An 845-nucleotide genomic window follows, 5' to 3' on the forward strand; every position below is an offset into this window, starting at 1 on the left:
CTGACCTCGTGATCCGCCCGTCTCGGCCTCCCAAAGTGCTGGGATTACAGGCTTGAGCCACCGCGCCCGGCCAACCTCCTGGGTTTAAGCAATTCTCCTGCCTCAGCCTTCCGATTAGCTGGGATTACAGGCTCGTGCCACCACGCCCAGCTAATCTTTTGTAGTTTTAGTAGAGGTGGAATCTCACCGTGTTATCCAGGATGGTCTTAATCTCCTGACCTCGTGATCCTCCAGCCTCGACCTCCCAAAGTGCTGAGATTACAGGCGTGAGCCACCGCACCTGGCCATATTTTGTTTTTAAATATATGTAAAACAAATATTATAAATATGGAACACTTCACGAATTTGCATGTCATCCTTGTGCAGGGCCCATGCTGATCTTCTCTGTATCATTCCAACTTTTTTTTAGTATGTGTGCTGCCGAGTTTTCAAATAGTCATGCTAGGTTGGCACTCCTCAGGGTGCCCAAAAGAGAGAAGTAAAGGGGAGGTGATTAAGTAAGAAGGCCCAGGGGAGCTGGGGAAGCCAGGAGCAGGCACCCTGGGAGCAGAGTTCCCCTGAGCAGAGGTAATGAAGGGGCACCCAAGTGAGAGGTGAGGGAGAACAACTTCTGGAAAGTCTGTCTCAGCAGGCATCAGAGGAAAGCATCTCTATTTGGCATCAAAGAGCTCAGCATGGCCTCCCTCAGGGCCCCAGCGCCTTTATCTTTGGCATGGGTGTGATAATAGCCTCAGGGAGGTTGCCAGTCTGGGAATTACTGCTTCAAGCTAGAATGGACGCCTAGCAGGCACTAATATCCCTAAATAGTATCTGCAGGAAGTTATCCAACCAGTTTTCTTTTCACG

The 845-nt window shown here is 50.2% G+C and overlaps 1 pseudogene; it reads right to left on the minus strand.

Moving 5' to 3' along the window:
* Window positions 1-321: 321 nt before the first annotated feature.
* Window positions 322-435, minus strand: LOC126944585 (uncharacterized; annotated as a pseudogene).
* Window positions 436-845: the final 410 nt, after the last annotated feature.

Source organism: Macaca thibetana, chromosome 1 (genome assembly GCF_024542745.1).
Source record: "Macaca thibetana thibetana isolate TM-01 chromosome 1, ASM2454274v1, whole genome shotgun sequence".
NCBI lineage: Eukaryota > Metazoa > Chordata > Mammalia > Primates > Cercopithecidae > Macaca > Macaca thibetana.